The 23,633-nt window shown below is 34.2% G+C and overlaps 1 protein-coding gene and 1 long non-coding RNA gene across 8 annotated transcripts in view; one reads left to right on the forward strand and one right to left on the reverse strand.

The window, feature by feature from the left end:
* The window catches only part of LOC124953915 (telomerase-binding protein EST1A-like), a 129,532-nt gene that overhangs the window by 63,911 nt on the left and 41,988 nt on the right, over positions 1-23,633 (reverse strand). The window lies entirely within an intron of this gene.
* On the forward strand, positions 13,534-16,009 carry LOC124953946. Of its 2 annotated transcripts, XR_007102381.1 has the most exons (5): positions 13,534-14,255; positions 14,367-14,584; positions 14,694-15,008; positions 15,120-15,276; positions 15,721-16,009. It is a non-coding gene; the product is annotated as an uncharacterized LOC124953946 (long non-coding RNA). The 2 variants fall into 2 exon arrangements; XR_007102379.1 differs by having other exon boundaries at positions 14,367-15,008.

Consider the following 23,633-nt stretch of genomic DNA (forward strand, 5'->3'; position numbering starts at 1 on the left):
AATTACGATATCGTAATAAATCCAACCAAGTGTGTCTTCGAACGAAACGAAGTTCGTTTTACAATTAATCAAAACGCGAGTCGATCGATCAAAGTGGATACTATAGTAAAATTTCCTAAACCAGAAATAATTAAAAAACTCAGACATTTCTTCGAGATGATAAACTTTCATTGCAGGTTTATTCCCCGTGCAGTCGCATTTTAACAATCGCTGTATACACTCCTGGAAAAAATTTAAGAAGAAGGGAGATTCATTTATAGAATGAATGAAAGCTATAGAAATGGCATTTCATAACATGAAAATCGAGCTTGCTAATGCAGTATTGTTGAAGCATCCAAAACAGGATGTGTTATTATTGATAATGATTGATGCTTCGGATATCAGAATAGATGCGGCCTTACAACAGTATGTGAATAATCCAGTGACAACCACTCGGTTTATTAACCAAAACTTTTTCAACAGCTAGCATAAATATGGCGCTTATAATCAGAAATTATAGACGATTTACTGCAATGAAACGGTTTCAACATTCTGTTCAAAACGGAAAAGAAAAGTTAAAAAATGAAATAGGTGTTCAATTTGAATTTCGCCATTTTTTAGAATTCGTACACGAAATCATTGATGCACACATGCGCATTCTCGGCAACTCACAGTACTTTCTTTTAAGAGCCACTATAGAAAATATTTATTTACTCTCAGAAAATAAAAAAAAATAAAAAAAATAGATTTTTTGTGACCAAAAAAATTATTTATGCACTTAAATGCAATTGTAAGAGTTTAGTAGATTAAATTCTTCATTTATATAGAGAATATCGCGATTGTAATAACGCTTTCGCATTATTCATGTAACAGATCAAAAAATTGTAAAAAAAAACAAAAAAAAAACTTTGGAAAGAAAAATATATGATCGACAAGATCGATAGAGGAAAGTTGTAAGATCCTATCGGGACTGTGACGAAATTTTTAACCATCTTACCTTACACTGACACGTTCTCTCTCTCTCTCTCTCTCTCTCTCTCTCTCTCTCTCTCTCTCTCTCTCTCCCTCTCTCTTTCTTTCTCTCTTGTAAGTGTGAAAAAAGCTTTAAACTGTGACCCGGGGGCAATTTACTGGATTTATGATTTAACGCTCGTCTCTCAAGATTCGCTCTGCCCTACCCCATCACGTACATATAAACTCTCGACGTCTTCTTGACTACCGCGCTTCTGCGCATGATATTTGTTTCTTTAGTACACGAGTTACATTACGAGAACGTCTCCAGAAAAAGGAACTTGTGCGGCACAATAGTATAATGTTTGCACAGAAAAGTCGAAAATAGTTTATTTCAAAAATTTTACGTAAGCTGTAAAATGTATACTTGCTGGATGAGGAACAATATACTAATTATTTTTTTCATTTATACATTAATGAATTACTAAGCTTTATTCAGTTAAGAAATTTTATAATGTATGTATCTTTTTTAACATAAAGGGTTATACATTTATTGGCGATTTTTGTATGTCTAAAATTAAAAATGTTCTGTAAATTTTTGCAATATGAAAGTTTTTCAAATAAATACTGCAGTTTCAAATAGTTTTAATTTGTTATCGTATATATATATATATATATATATATATATATATATATATATATATATCCGTGCGCTCACACATACCCACACACACACATATGCACATATATAAAATCTGTACTGTTATTAATATTTGAAAATAATTAATCAATGATTCAACAATTTTTTTTACGATTTTATTATATTATAGTTCTGAGTAAATCCCAATGCTTTCTATGATGTCACTAAGTTTGACAATGATCATAATGCAACAACAACAAAAAAATATTGATTCCGAATTTGTCCAAATTGAAATTTTGTAATTAATGTAGGTAAAAATGACAAGAGTTGCAGCGTGCCACGTACGTTTGTAAATTTACTTTTGTTGAGCCTCCGTGATGTCCTAAGAGAGAACAGGTTAGATCAAAGGTGGCAATTATCATATTTGACCCGCGTTCCTACTTATTTACCTGCTTCCGTAAGTTGAAAGAAAACGATCTCCATTATCTGACAGTGCCATGTCTCGTGAGCTGCTTGACTTGTGTTTCTGTCTTTTCTGCTTTTTTTTTTTATTAATAAATAGAATTGGTATTCAAAACCTTTAAATGACAATATCTCGAAAATGAACACATGTAGTAACAACGGCATTTTTCCTTACAGCCACAGACATACACACACACACACACACACACACACACACATATACATTCTACCTATTCCTATACTATACGAGGTAAGGTATGAGGAAAATATCTCGTCGTGAACTTTGTTTTTAAGCATGAAGTAATGGGTAGTGAACTTAAATAGTAAGAGAATTGATTAATGTCGAAGATCATATAGCCACTAGCAGAAAAAAGATTGCCCATTTCTAGTTTCGATTATCGATTCTGAAAATGTTCATGAGCCTAAGTTTTCTAATTCTATTTACATTTAGTTAAAACAATACCATCAGAGACTGCGAAATATTCAGACAGCGAAATATTTAGAATTTATATCTTTTAGATATTTATCCATTATATTTAAGTTATTTGTTTCATATTATCCAATTTATTAAAGTTCATATTTTTTATTATTATTATTAGGTATAGTTCATATTTTTTTTAATGTGTAATATATTTTACATATAATTATTTATATTAATAATTAAAATTACACACATACATACAGAGGGTAATTCATTAAAGTAAGGCTACCTAAATATCTTGTCGAATTGTGATAAAGTAGAAAATATTTTTTAGCTAATGTGAATGGTATCAAAGAATTTTTTTCATTAGGACGAGCTTATTTATAAAAAGAAATTGAAATTTACAATTAGTAAGATTTATATATGTAGTTACCTCTTAGTGTAATTTAAAAAACAAGTATAATCGAAGATTGAAGCGAGCGTTGAGTTTCTTCTACGCATAAAGAATCTGGATATCCTGACAAATATAATGGCATTGCTTCTAATCTAAAGAATAGCCTCGTTCTGCGTAAATAAGCGGTTGGATAGCGATCTGAAAAGAGATTCGAAAAATGAGAGAACCAGGATGTCTCGCTTATATTAAGTGCCCTCCGTTCTTTCCCTTAATTATCGTCAGGATGTAATTCGTGCACGCTCGAACAAATCTCGTTCGCGCGGCGGAACGAAGAGTCGAACGGTGCACCGGTAACGAGAGAAAGAGAAAAAGAGAAAGAGAGAGAAGCAAAGAAAGCAAGAAGGCAGTCTGGCGCCAGAAGCCAAGTCGTTGCGCATCGTGCGACGCACCAACGAATCGCCGCGGAAGATCTCGAAGAGCGCACGCACAGACTGTTCCCAGGTACTCACTGATCTCGCGAGAAGCGTTGACAAAGCCATGGTGGTCCTTTTCTGTTTCTTTCGTCGATAAACGAACGAAACGAAAGGAAGATCTCGTTTCAGTGTTCTCCTACACACACACACACACAGAGATATCTATCTATGTACTTATATACACGTGTTAAGTTATCGAAAACGGGTTTGCGCGTCTTCGAACGCGAGCAATGAAGAGAAAGAAAGAAAAGGAAAGGAAAATAGCTTAGCCTGAGAACAATTTAATAAAATAGCACCGTGACGGTACCGGCTGGTCGAGTATCCGATTACGATATCCATTCGATAGTGGTAGCAAAATAAATTCAGTGAGAAAACGATTGCTACGCGCTGTTGGCCTGCTCAAAGCAGCCAAAGAAGAAGAGGAAAGCAAAGGATATCCTCGCACAAGAGAGCGACTGACGGACCGACCCCGACCAACCGAGTTCGTGTGTGTGGTCCCACTCACGAAGAATCACGGTGAATTTCTATTTCTCTCGCGGAAGAGTAGGTATACGACCATAGTTTCGATCAATCTTCTTACTTAGCCTTCCCTTACTCGCTTCGTGCACAATGATGATTCCTGACAAAAAGCGAAATTCAACCAGACAATCTCGTCCATAAGCGCAGAAAGCAAACTGAATTATACTTTCAATGATATATATTTTCTCTGAACTTCGATTATTTCCTCATCCTTGCCCTTACGCATGTTCCTTTAGGTATTTTATTTATAAATATGATAATACTTGTGTAGAAATATAAATATAAATAGTATTACTTTAATCTTTTAAGATAATAAATAGTGTTTTAAAATCGTAAAAAATAGAAAAATATCGATAAGTCTTGCTATTGCTTTATAGAGATCGTATATTAATCTTAAAATAATGAAGACAACAAGTAGCATCAAACCAGCTCTTTTCAACGCGACCTTGCATGATCATACGGTTATAATATATGTTTTCGAATCATCACTTATAAAGTCTTTAATAATCTTATTATATCGTAATTATCTTATTATATCGTAAAAATCTTATTATATCGTACGATTGATCATCTAACTATAATGTAAGGAACTTTCCAATATTTCATCTAGGAAAGAGGAAAAAAGAATCTTGACATGTATCTTGATTCGCAAAAAACAATTAAGGAGCGAAATTGGTGAAAAGAGTACAAGACAAAACGTGGTGTCCACTTTCCTATACTTTGCATTTAATTTTCTAAAGCGATTTCGTAAACTTTTGAAAGTTCGATAAACAATATATATAAATATGAAAATACATAGTTATGTCAGTCAATCTGTGATAATAAATTAGTCTGTGTTCAAATCAGACTGAGAAGGTGCATATACCCTTGTTGCATATTCTCATTATATATCATCATTTCGTATCATCATTACATACGTATCCATATAAAAATAAAGGATGAAGCAAGAATATTGTCGCGAGAAATATGATCACGGTTTCTCCTGAAAGAAGTTTGATGTGAAAAATCTAACGAAAATCCGACAGATGACCGATTGTTTCGTTGACATATCTTCATATTACATTTTGATAAGCAACGATGCAACGCTTTCACGTTCATATTGATAATGTAATACGCACTTTTGATCTGTGATAATAATCAAGTTTGTTAAAGTCTGTAGTGATCAATTTGTTACATCGTTGTCGTTTAAGCGACCGACTAATACGATAATAAACGAACAAAGCACATTTTATGTTCTTCACGTCCAAATTGACAACGCGTGCTATGCGACAATGTCGTATTTTACGACTACAATGTTTGAAATTCAGATTAGATTGTTTTTCGTCGCATCAACGTGCCGTGCAATCTAATCTGAATTTTAAAAGAAGCGAAAAAAAAATATTACAGCACTTACTACAGCTCCGCACTACTTTTATTCTATATCTACCACTATTAGCATCGGTAGTGAAACATGTTTCAGATAGAAGTTGAATAGCTTTAAGAGATATTTATTCCAATGTTATTCGTTTTTTTTTTTTTTTTTTTTTTTTTTTTTTTTTTTTTTTTTTTTTTTTTTTTATAATAAAATGCGAAGAAGTTGTGCGAAGATCAAGTTCGTTTTTTTAAAAGTTATATATTTCATTATGTTTAGGAGATATTTCAATTTAAGATTTGCTTTAATTTAAATATTGCTAAGAAATCATCTTGTTTATTAATAAAATTTACTTATTACTCTTACGATGTTTTAGTAAATGCATATAATTTCATAATAATATTGAAATTAAAATGTCTCTTAAACTAATGGTTTTTCGAAATAAATAGGTTAATACCTTTTTATATTCCGGAATACGGAAATAAATATTTACATATTCATTTTATTGGTATTCTCATTTTGTATGAATTGACATATCGAAAAATTATATAAATAACAAACAATAAAAATAGTGGAAATCATAATTTGTAAATGGTGCAATAATGATATTCCTCATAGAAATGTTTAAAACAAAGATACTCGCCACACCACGCGTATCGCATAAAAATTGAAGCCTCACATACAACTCACAATTAATATCAAAAAAATGTAATTGATTCTGCATAATCTAACAACGAGAATAAAGTCCATATGTTACAAAAGATCAATATACAAATAATGTGATATATTTACTTATTATTGAAGAGATTTGATATAAATGTTTCTCTGGACATAGCCTATTGAGAGTTGCATTTACGACAACAGTCAAATGTATATAATATTATTGTAAAATCATTTCTTTACAAAAATTCGATTAATTTCTTTAACGTAATAAACAGTACAAGAAACTATATTCCACCCAAAATAATATTCACATTGATTATTAAAATTCTTCAAAATCAGAAATAAGATAACTCACATCAGAATATTTCAAAATTAGGTTTAGCTAAGTATATCTACCGAATCCTGGTCACAAAACATGCTACTATTCGATTCGTGTTCGGCACACTATCCAAATCAGTTAAATCAGTCGATTCCAGGAAACAAAGAAATAATATTTTCAATCATTCTAAAGAAAACGACAGACAATCTTTAGATATGTTTGATTTACAGATATGAAAAAATTTTATTCACACATTTGAATAATATAATTCTCCTGGATGAAAATATCAATCTGCATTCACGTAATGAAATAATTAAATATCAATCATTAACTCAAAACTCAAATGTAACTCAGATTCAAAAATGTTTTCCAATATACTTGGTTTAAAAATGAATACCTAGACACAATCTAGACACAACCCAGCAAGTTTAAAAATCCTGTATATGTTACTTTAGGAGTGAACGAAATCTACCAAAACGTAGCATTTGCGAAATTGACTTTTATGTGATATGTATTTTTTTTTAGATATCTTTACCGTTATTGAGATATTTCACTAAAAAAAAAATTTTTTATTTTTTCTTCAGGAATAATTTTACTCCTTAAAGGCTAATTATAATGCAAAAAAAAAAAAGTAAAATTATATTACAGATGACACAATTTACTTGAACCCGATATTTCAGAATCTTTTGAATTCTCTATTCTTGCTTGTTAATCTGTTCGCTTTTTGGTAATCATAAGTATTATTAATAAGACCGATGATTATTAATCAAATTTAGTTAGTAGCTATTCTGAAAAAAGAAAATATTCTTCTGCAACGTCTAAGTAAAAATGTCCGTTTTGTTTCTTTATTACATTCATACGCCCTAATTTTTCTACAATAATAAACTTGTTAATTGATAATTTTTTATAGTATTTATGAAACGTAATACGAGAATTATGATAAAATTGTCATATGAATTGACATAATCGATTTACTTCTTCTATCCCGTACTTTGAAATTTTAAGATCTGGATTCGAGAAACTTTAAATAGGATGTAACATTACGACTCGGATGATTAGTGATGTATTCCTTGAAAACTCAAGACAAGATAATTATCGATCTTACGATCAATTATGTATTATTAAATTCATTGCTTGCCATATCGAGACACCTTTTATCCGTTTAAACATCAAAGCTAAAAGCAGCCTATCAAGAAAACAGATTCTTCGTGATCGTAAATCAAGTAGAACAATCAGAATTTATACAGTAGACCGATAAGCTTTGTCGATGTCATCGGTGTTTTTAATCCTGGTCCTACAAAAGAAGGTGTGAGCCTATTTGTTCACAAATGAATAAGAAGTTGATGCAAGCGAAGAGAACTATTGCAAGAAACGAGAAGAAATATGGTGAGAAGTATGGTGGAGTATTCTCTGAGAGGATGCTAGTGGTGGTGATGCACATCTCCTGTTGGCAACTCTCGAGCTCAACGTACGACCTTGGCGAGGCCTTGCGAGGTCACTGACATGATTCCATCCTGTCTATCGACCGAAAAGATTGCAGGGATTTGGAAAAAACAGTAGAAGACTAAAAGACTAAAAGACTAAAAGAAAGAAAGGAAGAATTGAAAAGGAAAGGGTAATGGAAGGACTCGGAGAACTAATACAATTCTTCTATTAGATTTTTACCATATTCCGTCTTCTTTTTCCTCACTTCAGATTCATACATTCATTTCCTTTCAACCCCATTGACGGCTTGGAAACTCTCACGTATAAGTGCCGTGCGAATTTAGAAGCCTTGCATTAAAGATGGACGATAAACGATAGCAGCAGAAATCTTTACACAATATTGCTTTTCGTTCTCGCCAAGTTGGAACTTCCTATTGTCTCTTAATTATTACGTGTTTTATATGTTAATACTAGAATACAAAAATGTTTTACCGAATGTTCAACATTGGTATCTCTTTATTGCGCTAATTTCAATGCCAAATATGCAAAACCCACGTCGTCTCACTTATATTTTCCTAACAAACATTTGCATCTATCTTAGATAGATTCCTAAATCCTAAGCTTTAGACATATATATGTATATTTATATCTAAGTATTTATATGAATAGAACATCGTATTCCACAGCACATTGAGAAGGTTCTTCTCTTGCTTTACAAACAATTCCATGTCAAGCTTAATTACAGTCATCCGTCGAGGTTTAATGTCTCTCGAAGTAGGAAAAAGAGGTACAGAGACGAGTATTTTGCATCACGCCATGGTATCAGGGGCACGCAAACCTAGCCTTCTTTCCTCGTCTTCCTCTTCTTTTTCTGTTTCTTTTTCTCCTTTTACTTCTTCTTGTCTGTCCATTTTTTTCTTATTTTTTTCTAGACAGAACTGCAAGTTAACCAGCACTAAGAATATTTTTGCTATAATCATTTTTCCAATAACGATAGTGCAGTGATAACGACAGTAATGAACAATACTATATTTCTCGGATAGCTACTAATTTACTTATAAATCCCCGAACATAACTATATGCGTGGTTAGAAAAAAAAAAAGATATACTTCAAACGTGTTTAGAAATGATGGACGAGACATTCTCAAGTACAATATTCTTGGAATAACAAATACAGAATGACTGACGTAAAGCGCCAGAAGCAACCATAGGAAGGAAGATTTGTGTACAACGTGGAAGTAACGAAGGAAAGAAGAGTCAAAGAGTCTCACAGAGAGCGGGTGACTCATTAACATTCATAGAACTTTATATCCATAGAAGAAGATATTATTATTCGGCGAATTTTATTCTTGGACGATGTCATAGTACCACTGTAAAACGTACCCCTACAAAAAGGTTTCACATCAAATTCATTAGAATATGGAAATGAAAATACGCTAAATATAAATGGTAAACCTTGGAGATGACTTTACTACCGCATTACGAGAGAATCGAACGTAAAAAAAACTGGTCTCTCTCTCTCTCTCTCTCTCTCTCTCTCTCTCTCTCTCTCTCTCTCTCTCTCTCTCTCTCTCCCCTATCTATCTATCTATCCATCTATCTATCATCTATCTATCTATCTATCTATCTATCTATCCATTTATTCATCTATCCATCTATATCTATCTATCTATATCTTTCTCTTTCTTTTTTCCGAATCTCGATCGGAAAAAACTTGTACAAAGATCATGCTAAAAGCCGATATCGATAGCGGACGAAAAAAGTCACTATTCCGTTCAGTCTAGATCGACGTACGAGTGAACTTGAGAAAATCATTTAATCAAAATACGTCTTGGATGATTCAACTGAAAAGTAAAACGAGAAGATATATAAAGCCTAAACAGAAGATGAATTCGAAGATGATACACATGCACCATTTAACGAGGGTCATTCCATGCATTTTTCCACACTACCTAAAATTTCATATTCACACCCGAACGAGCTGCGTAATAGGTATATAGAATAATCATTTCCATTTCAAAAGAATCACTCTTTACATTCTTCATTGAGCGAGTATCTATTTTCTTCATATTTCTTTCTTTACAGAAGATGCTTAATACATTGGATCATTATCGAATTCGTCGGCCCAATAATTAGACATTATTCTTCAGGTACATGCATCGAAATCGCACAAAGGTGAATTGAGTTTAAAACGTTTCGGATTGAATATAGTCAAGTTATATAAAAAATAAAGAGTGTTTAATAATAATTGATTGAAGAGTTTTTAATAATACCGAATTAATCGATCGTACGTACACATTTCTATTTTTCCAATGACTCGGTAACATAATATCCGAATAGTTTTTTAAAAAATTGCTTTTATGGCTTTCCAAGTCGTTTTAAGTTTTTCAAATTACGACTAAATGAAAGACTTTATAATCGACGATCAAAGAGTGTCATGTTACTTATTGGCATTCTTTATTTAAGTTCTTTATAAGTTTTGTAGCTTCAATAAAAGCAATGATCGAAGAATAATTCAGTTCATTCTACGTGTCGTAGGGAACGGTTCGAGATCAGATTAAGATGATTGTGTGTTGTGACCAATACTATTATTTTTCTTTATATTTCATCAATTAATTGTTAATAAAACATGTTAATAAATTCTACACAATTTCGAGTGCTCGTCCAGAATCGCAAACAGCAATTGCAAAATAAGCCGTGGTACCGGTTATACGAAACATAAGAAATGTAAGAAATACATAAGAAATCTCTAAGTACAGTTTTAAGATGTAACTCAAAGATATAACTAAGAAGATAAAGATGTAAGATGACGTCGCTAAAGTCGCACGTCTCGAATGATATTGGATGAACAGCCTTATATGGACGATATGATTATTTCTTCATTGGATATTAAGACAGGAATCGAAAATCTTAAACACGTGTTAGATGTGATGAGTTAGATAGCAATTTTTTTTACTGCTTAAAATCACTCCGAGAGTATAAAATTGATCCTAGAAAATTCGACTATTTTCAGATTTTATGTTGTACTATTAGCTGTAAAGCTAAACTGTAAAGCAAAAAAAACGTTTTCAAACAAAAGTCACTTCTTTTAATTAGGATCATTATTTGGTATAAGATTTACAAATTGTTTATACGATTGAAAAAGGTAATTAGAGAAAGGTTATCAAAAATATTAATAGTTATTAATAGTTTTTTCTGAAATTTATTTTTTTACGTGAAATCTTAATTGATAATTTAAATAATTATAAAGTACTATTTTTTTTTTTTTTTTTTTTTAAATAGAAGCATAAGTTTTGTTCTATTGATGATTTGTGTTCCTCGACAATCGAAAAAAGTTCTGTATCACATTATATCATACGATGGAATACGTATGATAAATGATAAACAGTGTTCTTTTAACACTTACAAAAATAAGATTATTTACATTATATATTTTTGTCTCTCATTACGTAGTCTGATCAAATTAAATGGTAAATATCCCAGATAGAAATGCAGTAAAAAAAGAAAACTGTTTGATATAATTTATTTTTATTAACATAATTAACGATCTTTTCTTTTATTTTTTTACGAAGCAGATAAAATAATGCAGGAGTTCAATAAATAATTCAAGTATAATCAGTTAACTTTGAAAACACATATGTAATCTACAATGAAACTTAAAAAAATGTATCATCCGATAGGAACGTTAACCCTAGTTATGCAAATCTCAACATAATTTCAAGTTACGCTATACCCCAAACTCTTTGAACAGAATCATTTATACAGAATGAATAATTTTGACTTCAAAAAAATATTAATCAAATTATCGATTAAGATTTCATAATCCGAATTAATAAAAGTAACTTTTGTCTGAAAACTTCTTTCTCTATTTTACAATTTGCTAGTAGTATAACGTAAAATCGAAAAATAGCCAAATTTTCTGAGATCAATTTTACACCATTGGAGTGACTTTTAGCAGCAAAAAAAATTGCGTAATACATATCTATATATCCTCTATATATTCCCAAAGTTTCATATTTTTGTAAATTTACGATTTGGGATCTTCCCTTGTCAGATATTCATAAAATGAATAAATAAAATTAATAATGACATTAATTAAGTATCAACATTTATACTGCATTGAGCATGACGATTAGAACCAATCCGAAACGTTTTATTGGCCACTTTACATATTCCACAAAATCCTTTGTCTTTCCTCTTTTCCTACATAGCTTCATTTTCAAAAAATCGTACTGCGCTAGAAAAATTCGAAAATACTCAGTTTACATTTCCAGATCGCGAAAAGATAGAATTGTCGGAATACGAAAATGAAAAAGGGTTTGAGTGCTAGGGGAGATGAGAAAGGGAGAAAAAATGGAGAGATAAAAAATTGAGGAGAAGGATAGAAGGGATTCTCGCGTGGGAATCTCATTACCCTTTCATGAGAGAGAAGAAGCCTTCTGGCTGCATTGAATCGAAGATAGTAGCTCGAATCGAAAGAGAAAGGGGGACGCTTTGAAGCCGGAAGGAAAGGCGAGGCTAAGTAGAAAGAGAGAAAGAGAGAGAAAATACCTTCTCTGTTTCTCTGTTTCTCTGTTTCTATCCTGCGTAGCTACATTTTTGTTTCGAGAAGTAACGAACTACATTTTCTACAGAATAGTGTATTCGATTTTGAAAGTTTTCTGCGCGAATAGAGCCCGTAATGAGAGCTGTGTACTGCTGATAATTCTCATATAGACATGAGGAAGTGACCACCCCAAATTATTTTACACACACGATTTGCGATTTGCAATGCTGCTTTTCGGCTAAGTTCTCGTCTCGTCGCATCGTTGCTCATCACAGGCTAATAAAAGGGAAGAAAGAAAAACAACAGACCAATAAGAAGGAAAAAAAGAAAATAATAGTTCTTATCGTGTTTCATTCTTTAAAAATAAAAAAAAAAAAGAACTAGAAGGAAGAGGAAAGAAACCTCAGAAAGATGTCTATCTTCGATTAATCGATATCTACGGGACAACCGTAAATGATTATTCGTCTGTATGAAGTAAGATGTCCGTTTCTACGACGAAGAAAATTCATGTAATAATTTTCTAATAGAGGAAGTGGAGAGAAAGTGGTCAATAGAGTCACACGGTAAATCCATGCGCCACGGATGGACGACCCTTAGGTAAATATGTGTGTAGCTGAGCATTTGAAAAGAAAAGAGATGGTAATATAAAGAAAGAGAGAGAATGAGAAAGCCAACGACGAGGAGATATAGAAGAGACAACGCGCGATTAATACGCGCGCGAGACACGCAACACCAACGTTGTACGTGGCTAAAGTAAATTGGTGGTCTACGGCTGATGTATAGTGGAATGATATTATGAAGAGCTCGTCGACTCATGCATATTCATCCAAATCCCACCTTGCCAGTAATTCCCCTAGCCGGGCATAGGGTTTAATGTTCAGGCATGTCGCGAATAGATCCGTGGAGACTTTCATCTATGATCACATTGATGATTTTCATTCATTTTATAAAGTTACAAACAAATTGGATTTTTACAACTTTTATAATTATAATAATGGTTTGAATATAAAAGACTAATCTAAAAAGCTAGTGCACATCGGTTTCATCAAACTGTATACATAACGAAAAATTTGCAATATAAAAATTCAAAACATGAGAATTTTGTGTATTAAATTGTTGAGCTAACATGTCTCCTCGATCGATGTTTGTTCCTGAGTCAAACAAATCCGGTGCTACCAACTAATATGCTTGTAAACTCGAGGATGAATGGTAGCAAACGAGTTCAATGTCCCTTAGGAATTTTCCGAAGTGGTAGAATTGTGAAATTGACCCAAGTTAAATAAACGTAAGTACTTGAACACTCACAAAACGATTTATTTTCTTCTTTCCTATTTTATTACTATTTGCGTATTTACCTTAAAAATGACCATGACTATTTACAGAGTTACTTTTGAATAATCCAAAGAAATGATATGAAAAAAAAATAAAATAGGGAAATAGAAACAGAGAGAAAGAGAGAGAGAGAGAGAGAGAGAGAGAGAGAGAGAGAGAGAGAGAAAGGAAAAAATTATACTCCATAGTGGTAGTGTATGATGGCAGTTCAGCGCGTAAGCAACAGACAGGTAATCTGCATGTCTAATAATCCGGGAATCGTTCTCGATGCAAATACTTTCATACCCTGGTGTTCTGACATTCAACGGGTTGCGCATCGCAACAGAAGAAAAGAAATAGTAATAGAAGAAGAAAAAGAGGAAAAAGTGAGAAAGGGGAGGATATTGGGTAAGGATGAAGAGGGAAGACTATTCCAAGAATTTCTTTGACCACCGTGCTGCCTCGTCCTCCTTCTTGTTGTCGTCGCACGTAACCTTTACGCGGGACTCACGAACTCGAGATTCTTCATTCCTATTTCTCTTCGAAGGAACGTTAGAAGGATCGACAGTTTTGTAGAAAATGTATGACCTTTTCTTTAGCAGGTGGACAACGTTGAGAAAGATGGAACGAGAAATATTCTTCTTTTAAAAAAAGAAGGAGGAAAAGGAGGAAGAAACGCGAGCGCGAGAGGGTTATGAACCCTCTTTCGCGTGGGTCCACGAATGGAATGCGTCATTAATGGCTCTCAGCAACAAGGTACTACTACCACTGATCAAGTCTACGGCGCTGAAGTATTCATAGGTATTATATTCGTGTCTTTGCAGGAAGTTATATTTTAACGGTCGTAAAAAGCCCGCGCGTATATACTTGCTCGCTTGAGTTCTAAAATAAAAAAAGCTTGTTTGTACGAAGGTACGAGCGTGGTCATTGCAAATACAAAGGTAAAGGCGTCTTTCTCCTCGTTGCCTCAACTCCTACCGTTCTTGGCTAAGCATTTACGAAGAAGTGTCATTGGGAGGTGCAACTACGACATTCAGGAAAAGGAAAAAGAAAAACTGGAAGAAGAGACGTGGAAGAATAAACGCGCTTTGTTCATTTCTCCAATGTGTCTTCATCGATAAATTTGTGGGGTAATTTTCTGTCGCGTTTTCAACTTCAAATATCCTAACTTTTTTCGAAAGAAAACATCTTGTAATTCCAATCAACCTTCCTGAATGAATGCCTATGAATACCTTTTAGTCTCGCGTCAAGAACTGAACAGAGAAACAATCCAGAATTTTGGATTAAATATAACAAATTATGTTTCCCCTTCTATTACCGATACTGAGAAATCAAAAGAGAATCAATGACAGTAATATAATCAATCAAAAAGAAGAATGTATTAATATAGCATAATTGTATGCCGACGTTTGTCGTAATGTGTAGAATATTGTAATCTATAAAACTATGTGGATAATCACATAGCTCGAACAATACTCTCTGGACCTCCTCTTTAAACATAGGACGGAAGAAGACAAAGAATAGGTTATATGTGTGTATCGTACAAGAGCGACGGTAAGAATAAAGTAGGAGGCGTTTGTTTCGAGGCTGTGCCTTCTTGTATCTATTCTCGACCAAATGAATTACGACTTATTTAAAAGCGCTTGCCTCGTTTATTTTGTACAGGGTTTATTCTGAAGAGAAAGAAAAAGGAGTTAAAGGAGAAGCAGAAGAAGAAGAACGGGAAAAGCAAAGCACTAGACCGAGCTCACGCGCGACCATACCGAGATGAAAGAAATGAAAGTAGATATTACGAGTCGCCGGTAGACTTTTGTTCTTCCTGGTAAGAGACGACTAAACTAAAGTTCCCCCTTTGTCGGCATGTTTTAACATAAATACACACATGATATGAGAACTCCGTGTTATACATATTTCGTTTGAAAAAATCAGCGGTCAACGATCTCTTTAAAATAAAATTTCTTTCTATTTCAAATGTCAAATAAAAATAAAAATAAGGTGAAACGTTAAATAAGAACACTACTTCATCAGTAGTTCAAACACTACTATGATTTATTTACTGGATCAAGAAAACTGCAATACACGGAAGTAAAAATCTATTCATGATATCAATTCAATTCCATAAGACTCTATGAGTTTACTATAATTGATATATATATATATATGTATATATAGAAAGAGAGAGAGAGAGAGAGAGAGAGAGAGAGAGAGAGAGAAACATACACACACACTTTTGTATTGTATTTCTGATCTCTAATGACTTCTTTAGGAAAAAACTTCTGCAAGAAAGGACCGAGAAATCGCCAAATGAATAAGACACGGGCTTCTACGTAGAATAATCCGAAGAATCTTTAATGGGAAGGTAAACAGAATGAATGGCCATAGAAGAAAGATCGGCATAGTCGGCGAATACCGATCTTCGAAGGTGGTACAATGCACACGCTGACCCCGAGAAATGAATTCCTAAGAAAGAACGTTCGCTTTAGGAACCTCGAGAGGCGTACGCACGGTAACGGCCTTTCGATCTTGGGGGACTGTGCTCTTTCTCTTTCTCTCTCTCTCTCTCTTTTTCTCTCTCTCTCTCTCTCTCTCTCTCTCTCTCTCTCTCTCTCTCTGTTCATCCTGCGAGCGTTTATCATCGTCGTTATACGATTCCTCGTGCTTAAAACCCCGTGAGTTAGCGATTTATATACGCTCGCTGTCGCTTCGCTCGGTTAAACGATCATAGAGTGTATCGAGTTGGATGCGTAATGACACGCATGCCTGAAGTCTAATGACGTGCAAGTTAACAAATGGAGGTTAAATCGACGTCGTTCAAAGGTATGTACCTTCCACCGTCACGAAAGGTTCATAATACTCATAGGCATATCTTAATTTGCCTATATATTCTTCATCAGAAGTTCTTAATATTACAAATATTTCAAAGGAACTGATTTTTTTCAAAATATAATTAACAAATAAAAAATATGTAATAGAACTGACAAATTAAAAATCATGAAACAATACAAATTCTATATTTAAAATTGTGATCTATAGATTTTTAGGAACATATCCCATTGTTATAATAGTAATCAATAAATAGTCATAATCGTATTATGCTGATCGTAATATTTACTGTAAAAATAGGGTAACTTTAATATTTTAGAATAAATATTTTTGGTGAACTAACTATTCGAAACTGCAAAATACTGCAGAGTACTGCAGAGTAAATTTTTAATCGTGAATTTATATAAAGATATATTTGGTGAAATTTAATAAAACGATAACGACATGAATTCTCCAATGTGAATGTCTTGCAAAGTATACGTATAACATGGAAAAAATTATCAGAGAATTATTTATTGTCTTGTATTTTATAATTATTAACTTATCTTGTGTTCTTTTTCGAAAATTAAACGAGATCGGTCAGAAAGAATTATTTTATTCATTTTAAATGGTACTTCTTCTCGCTAGCAAACGAGCTAATATTAATAATCTTATAAATTGTAGTACGTCCTGATCATCGAGCGATATTTGCGATTAAAGTGGCGACCATTTGACGGTCCCATAATTAATTTGCAAATTATCGTTTATTTCGTGTCCTGAGAAGATTATCCGTCATTGCTTGTCATCTCGAAGGACAGTAATACTAAGAGTTAATCGATTGATCCTCATGTCTTTATACTCTCTTCTACTTCGAAAAAAAAAAGAGAAAGTTCCATAAAATATGCTACCATATGACTTTTATAATTAAGTCTTGAGATTAAAATTGTATCTCGAAATAATTTCAATTGAAGGATATGACAATTGTTGGATGATAAATATTACAATACATTATTTATAAATCTTTTTACTAACAATTCATTAAAACTTATAAAATGAATAATATAACATAACTCTTAAATAATAAGAATTTGTAAAATAATCTCTAAAAATAAATGTGAATCTCTTAACAGGAAACATATCACTTCCTAATTCGATTCATGTTTTCTCCTCTGAAAAAAAGATCAAGGACTATAAAAATATCGATATCTGAAAATGAGAAAGTGACATTCGCTGAAACAGAAGACAAGTTTTAAGACGAACACGTCCGGCCTGAATGATGATCGAACAAATGCACCGTGGACATCCTGTCTTCGCTAGAAATTCCTGTTACCATATATTGATGCGGGAATACATCAACCGCACACAAACATCGAAGAATATGTCCACGGTGCCGTCGCTGCTGTTCGTTCACCCGACCTTGGCAAGGTCATGCAGCTTGGATAAAAAGAAGAGAGGTAGAAGCATGGAGAAACCAATGAGAAAGAGTGAAAGAAAGATAGGAGAAAAGAGTGAAACGAGAGGAAAGAGGATCTAATCAACGCCCAACGTCATGCTTCAGGGAGCATCGTACGAGAAAAGAGAGAGGAGGGGGGGAGAGATTCTGCGGAGCTGTAAGGAAAAAAAGGAAGATCGAAAGGATGCGAGAAACGTAAAATAAGAAAGAAAAGTAGAGTAAGGCTGGTGTAAGACCTGGAGTGGTGTAAAATCTATCGTGTCAATGCTCTGCACTATACACGTCGCTTCTTAAAAATATCGAATATTAAACTTTGATGGAATTTTCGGCTGCATTTTCTGTTTATGAGCAACATCTGTTTTATTCTTTTTTATTTTCTCTCTCTTTTGAGTACTTTAAATGTATCTTCCTTTGAACTCTATACTTTTCGCATTAAAAACGGAGAAAAAGAAAAGTACAAACAATCCATAGGATTCGATCAGTTAAAAGAAGACATTTTTACGCTTACTTCTAATTCTAAATTTAGCCCGCAATGATATTAAAATTAATTCTGATGTTATTTCATTTTGGAGAAAAGTACCTACAATATTTCTTTCTAATAATCCATGTTCGTCAGATATGTGTGTGTGTGTGTGTGTGTGTGTGTCTACGAAGTAATTTTAAATAAAATTTTAATAATAATTAAAATAGCAATTCCAATCATGTCAAGAACACAAACGGTTTATAAGAATTTTAATTAACGAAGTGAATTAAAAATGCATTTTCTCAGCTATTGTTTCAAATAACGGATCGTGATCAAAGACAAAACATGAGGTACATAATATATACACAATAACATTTTTAACGATAGAGATCATGTTAGGCCAAACTCACGCAATATTATTATAAACAGTAAAAATAAACAAGAGAAGATAGACAAAACGTTATTTTTTAACTCGGTAGGTAGAAAAACATTAACTCGGAAGATCATTGCACGATGCCAAAGAAATCAAAAATAAAAGAGAGAACGAAAGGATAAAAAGCGAACAACTTGAAAGGACGTAATCGCGGGCAAAGATGTAATCGCGAAAAGGACGCGGATTGCATGGAGAAGGTCGAGAGAAGGCTACAATTCGAATACTACTCGGGAGATGCAGGGCTTATGAGATTACGTGTGGTTCGAACAAACCCGTTTTTGCCCATCTTACGACGATCCGTATGTATACCTCTCTTCGCCTTCTCTCGAATCCTCTTTAAGTTCCTTCTGCGTGTGTCATTTATGCGTGCAACCCAGACGCCGAGTTAAAAATAACAGAAGCCATGGTATTTATAGCAAACCACCAGTGGCGCCACGTATATATACGTTGTAAGCCATTTTCTTCCCTTTCCTTTTCTCTCTCTCTCTCTCTCTCTCTCTCTCTCTCTCTCTCTCTCTCTCTCTCTCTCTCTCTCTCTCCATCCTCCTACCCCCCCCCCCACTTGGAGTAATGAAACGTAATAACGAAGACCGCACGAGCATCTTACCTCCGATCTTGGAAACATTTAAGTTACGAACGCGTTCATGCTTGACAATTATAAATATATACGTGTGTATGCACATGAAGGACATGTACATATACGTACATATGTACGTGCGCTTTAAGAGGAGCAACGAGTATTAAATAAATCTAAAGATCGCTCCATTCATTAATTCTATAACCATCCTACGACCATTTTGTATCGCTTAAAAATCACATCGTTATAAAGGTACTTAGAAGAAGAAAGAAGAAGAAAGATAAGATTAAGAAGAAGGGGAAGGGGAATAGTCGAGACTCTCATATTATCTCGGAAGATCAGGATTACGTGCCCACCGAAACCCGTTCTCCGTCCATCCTCGAGAGCTACCGAACCTTTCTCATGGCACCCTGCAGTTTCATATCCCTTCTCCCATTCGCGGTTTTAACCATCCTTCGCTTTTTCTTCGCATCGCACAATTCATAGTTAATCATGTATCCCAGAAATAAAATCTGACAAAGCTTCACTAATTTTTTTCTTCTTCGGTCCTTATAAAAGAGTTTTATTTAAAAGTTCTTTTTTTTTTTTTTTTTTTTTTTAAATATATCCAATATAACCAATTACTATTGATTGTATTTTATAAGTAGCACAAAACACCGAAAAGAAAGAGAAAGAAGATTTGAAACAGATCGAACAAACGCCCGTAACTGTGCAACCTACGATGCACGCGAGCACAGGTTAGCTGAAGTGGAGCGATGCGGTACGTTAGACGAGGAAAGAGAGGGACGGAGGAAGAAGCGGGTGCATTGCGCTCGGCCAAGTGGCCTTGACGTGGGCCGAGTGGCGAGGGCAAGGACGACTGCTCGAGGAAGATCTCTTCTCTTTTTATTCTCTTCTTCCCGCTCCCTTGAGCGCCAGCCACACGGCAGCATCAAGCACGACAACGTGGTAAGTAACCGCGCCCGACACACTACATTCACTCTTCTCTCTCCCCCTCTCCCTTTCCCTCTCTCTTTATACATACTCATATGTATGAGTGTGTGTGTATATATATATATATATATATATATATATATATATGAGTTTGCATATGACCTATGATACTTCTTATAAATTTTTACCCCTTTCGGAGGACTAATGCGGATTTGCTTCGACCAAAGCGTATCATCGACATATAAAAAATTCCTTGTTAATTTATTTGTATTTTTTCTGTTTCTAACAACGTTGCTGATAAAAGAGTACACGACTTCATATTTTATATTATACAGAAAAAAAAGCGTTCTTTCGTACATATATATTCTCTAAATCCGACACATTACAAAGATCGAAAGTTAGATGAATCATGGAGTTACTAAATTTTCAATGGTTTTCACCATAATTCCTAGCATTTAATTTATATCAATTCTCGAAACATCATTTTCCATGAATCACCCTTTTTTAACACTGGCGATTAAAGAATCATCGAGAGGGTGAATCATGTTAGTCGGGTGTTAATGGCATGAAAAGTTAGTAGTATAAAATCACGGATGAAAGCTCGTGACTCAATAGAGAAGGAAAAGAGCTTCGTCTAGCTCGAAAGGACAATCCTCCGCAGCATACTCTCCATTCTTCTTCCAGCGACAACGAGATCGTCGTCCCTGAGAGCAAGAGCTGGTTCCTGAAGTCGTTCGAATAATTCATGACGTCGCGATCTTGCACGCGAGAATAGTTTATCGAGAGGGCTGCTAGGGTAGAAACGGGGAAAGGAGAAAGGTTCGATCGAAAATCGATACACGTACCGATAATACACATACGTGTACAAACGAGCCGAGGGAAGAGAGAAAGAGAGAATAGGGTGGGAAGAAGGGATTGATCTTATCGCAGGGGTGGGAATAGATGGACGTAGATTGAAAAGAGAAAAAGAGATAAAGAAAGAAAAGAGTGAAATCCATACAACATCAACCACCGTGAGTGCTTGCACATTGACAAAGTATAAAACTTTTTTACCCTAACCACACCTAAATGTCGGCTGCGTGCGACCATAAGGTTCGAGAATGTTTCAAATGTCAGCCCAATGATTCATGAGCAAGTCCAAGGCGACGTTCATTTGTCTTGGTCTTCTTCTTCTCCTCCTCCTCCTCCTTCTTCTTCTTCTTCTTCTTCATCTTCTTCTTCTTCTTCCTTTTCTACTTCTCTTCTTGAAAATGTTTGACTGACAATGATACTGGCAGATACAACGGCAAAGGTATATATAGTTTTCTGAAGATGTCCAAAAAATGACGTTCAGGAATAAAGGAAAAAAGGAAAGAACAAGGAATAATCACTTTAAATTACACGTAGTGACTTTGAAAATTGTAGTTGCAGTACTTTTGCATTCTCATTCAGCTTTAAGTTTCTACATTCTTAAAAGGACATTCATCTGATAAATAGAAATTTAAGGGAAGTTCGGAAATTATAACAAAGAATAACGTTATTATCGAGCTTGATCATCGAGTTCAGTTCGATGATATAGCCGATAGAAAGAAAATCGAAGATGAGGTATTTAAATTTTGCGATTTTAGCATGTCGGCAAATAAAGGTAAGTTTGTACGAGTCGATGGAACATCTGCCGAAGGATTTAAACTATTGTACGTTTTGTAGCAAAAACGTACAAGTGCGAAAATGGTCGGAAAGAAAGAAGCAACAGTGCGGCGTGCCGTCAAGGTACTCGAAGATGATATATTTGTTTTGATACATATTTGCAGAGGAGAGTTATAATTCGCGCCTCGATAGCAAACAGAGAAATACGTTTCGGTCTTACGACGATCGCGTGCCCATCTTTCCCAAGGGCAATCTGTTTTCTCTTGAGGAGCGAGTGTATGTGCAAAGAGAAAAGACACGAACATTTCTTCGCAGACTGACCGAGTAAAATCCCTCTTGCTTATATGCAGCCTGTTTGTTCTTCGTCGATCGGTACTCATCAGGACGAAGAAAAAACTTGGTCGAGTCCGACTAATGAACTGGATTCATTTTTCTTGTCCTTTAGAAATAAATTTGAAAAAGGAAAACTGAACATATCGTCCCGATAATGAAACATTTTTCTAAGAAACATTTTTACTTACTGAAAAGTAATCGTTATTAAAATTAGCATGATTATTAGATTCAAGGTTGGAAATGTTTCGATAGCAAGTTTTTTAATACTTCAAGTTATTTTCAGAAATAAGAGTATCTTCAAAGATACAAGCGAAAAACGGAACGAGATTCTCTTTTATTAGTCATTACGAATGCGATAACGAGCGAGAAATGACCATAAAGGTAGTTTTAATGATGCGTGGGATATCATAGATGTAGCCGGTAAGTATACAACCGAGGCTAAGCATAAAAAATACTTGATGATAACGATAATGTTGAAAAGGAAAGGAAAGACATCAAGATAAAGATTAGCAGAAGCTCTTTATGAATCGTTGAGAATTCATGGTAAAAAATTACATTGACTAATTAATTTGATACCATTAATAGAGGCTTCAGAATTAACTGTATGATCGTGAGCGAATTAACATAGGACAATATCAGTGCGTTACTCTGCGTCGTGAGACCGTAATAATTATAATCAAGATTAGACAATGAAAACGTATTACATAAAAAATACATTATCGCTAACTTTTGAAACAATATTAACACATTCTTTCTAGAATTGAAAAAAGAAAAAATAGAGAAAGAGAGAGAAAGAGCAAGAGAGAGAGAGAGAGAGAGAGAGAGAGAGAGAGAGAGAAATATTCCCAAGCAAGCAAGCATAACTGGCGCTTGCATTTAAATCGCTTGGATATTTTAACTTCATTAATTTATTATGTACGTACTTGTTACACAACGAATACGCGCTGCTCTTGATTTATTGTCCCTGCTAAAACACTGTCCGGCTCGCGCCTCGATAAATCTTCAACCCTTTGGACAGGAAGAGGAGCAGGAGAAAAGAACAATTACTCCGATGCCCCCTGTGTGGAAAAGAAGCAGTAACGTTCTTTTACATCGTTTAACATATGAGTGATTCCTAGAGTAGATGAGGAAGAGTAATCGGAAGACATTTTCTTTTGAGAATAGCTTGAGCTTTCGATCTCAGCAGCAGTAGTATGTCTACGATATATGTATCTACATATACCTATAAGTATAAGAACGATAGAGAAAACGAAAAAAAAGACATTTCAAAAAAAAACATCGGATATATTATAAATTAGAAAAAGGAAAAGGAACGAGAAAAATCGAAATTAGAAATGATCTACCAGACGAGACATGGTCGAATGTTAATTTCAGACTCGATGCACTTTCTTAAGCCTTGTACACGAAATCGTTGCCTCTTTTCCGCAATGGATATTACAAGCCGCGCCTTTGAGTGATCGTCTCCTCCCTCTCCTCGTCTCTCGCTAGCTCTCACCCACCCATCTCCTCGCACATCGCGTCCAACCTCTCTGACATTAAAATAATTTAATTTAATACCC

The sequence above is a fragment of the Vespa velutina genome, chromosome 1 (assembly GCF_912470025.1).
Source record: "Vespa velutina chromosome 1, iVesVel2.1, whole genome shotgun sequence".
Taxonomy (NCBI): Eukaryota; Metazoa; Arthropoda; class Insecta; order Hymenoptera; family Vespidae; genus Vespa; species Vespa velutina.